Below are 1,667 nucleotides of genomic sequence, written 5' to 3'. Positions count from 1 at the left end.
TTGATTCTAAGATGACATTATGATTTTTGTTTTAATCATAACAAGTGATTTAGAAAATTATAATGGGAAGTATAATTTCTTGTACTTCCCCATAGTTTTCCTCTTTCCATTGTTCTTTTTTATTTCTTTTGGTTTCAAGATTCCTTCTTTTATAATTTCTTTTTTGTTTGTCCTTTTAAAAAATTCTTTTAGCATTTTTTAAAATATTTTTTTTAATGTTTTATTTATTTCTAGGAGAGAGAGAGAGAGACAGCGTGAGCAGGGGAGGGTCAGAGAGAGAGGGAGTCACAGACTCTGAAACAGGCTCCAGGCTCTGAGCTGGCAGTCAGCACAGAGCCCGACGCGGGGCTCGAACCCACGAACCGCGAGATCATGACCTGAGCGAAAGTCGTACCCTTAACCGACTAAGCCACCCGGGCGCCCCATTTTTAGCATTTTTTTAGAGATAGATATGCTAGGGTCAAGTTCTTTTAGTTTCCCTTCATCTGAGGATGTCTTTATTTCTTCTTCATTTCTGAAGCAAAGTTTTCTTGGATACAAAATCCACAATTATCAGTTCTTTTCTTTTAGTACTTGTGCTACTTTCTTCTGACTTTCATAGTTTCTGATAAGAAAGCTATACCATTCAGTAAATAAGATTCCTTTACAGGTATTGTGTCTTTTCTCTTTGGTTCCTTTCATTACTTTTTTGTGTGTTTCCTTCTCAGAAGTTAAATTATGATATGTCTAAGCATGAGCATCTTTGAGTTTATCTTGTTTTGAGTTTGCTTAGTCACTTGAAACTGTAGGTGTATTCATTAAATTGGGGTATTTTTCAGCAATTGTTTTTCCAAATTCTCTTTCAAACTCCCCCCTTTTCTCCTTTCCTTCCAACATTCTGATTATATGAATGCTGGATATTTTGTTATTCTCCCACAGGTCCTTGAAGATACGTTTATTATTTTTTAGTGTATTATTTTCTCTGTAGTTCATATTTTTACATTAGAGTTTCTGTCCTCAAGCTCACTGATTCTATTCTCTTTTGTGTCCACCACACTATTGAGTACATGCAGTGACTTTATAAATTTTTTTAGTTACTGTGTATTTTAGTTCTATAATTTACAATGATATTTTAAAACTATTTTTTGTTGATGTTTTCTATTTTTTAATTTGTTTCAAGATAATTTGTAATTGCTTGTTGAAGAATTTTATGATGCCTGATTTAAAATCCTTGTCAAGTCATTGCAACATCTGATCCTCTCAGTGTTAGTGTCAGTTGATTATCTTTGTCATTCAATTTATAATTTTTCTGCTTCTTTTTGTAATTGGTATTTTTTCTTGCATCTAAAACATTTTGTTTATTATATTAGGACACTCTGATTCTTATATATATCTTGTATTTTAGTAGGCAATCAAGTATAGTATAGTGTAATATAGCATAGTATACAAATCCTGGCCTACTTTTGTGAGCTATGGTCCAATGACATTCTAATTTGCTGAAACTTTATAATGGTATTCTGCTCTGTTTGGTTAATCTCATAGTTGTGGGGCTTCTACTGGTCCCTTATAATGCTGTTTTATAAGGTAGAAAATGTTTCCACACACTTATGCTTCTAAGTGTGAGAAAAGAGTCTCCTTCCTTCGGGAAGAAAGCATACTTTCTAGACTAGAAATTTACTGTAAGGTTA

Source organism: Crocuta crocuta, unplaced genomic scaffold (assembly GCF_008692635.1).
Source record: "Crocuta crocuta isolate KB4526 unplaced genomic scaffold, BGI_CrCroc_1.0 scaffold2030, whole genome shotgun sequence".
In the NCBI taxonomy this organism is placed as follows: Eukaryota; Metazoa; Chordata; class Mammalia; order Carnivora; family Hyaenidae; genus Crocuta; species Crocuta crocuta.
This window is presented reverse-complemented; position numbering follows the sequence as displayed.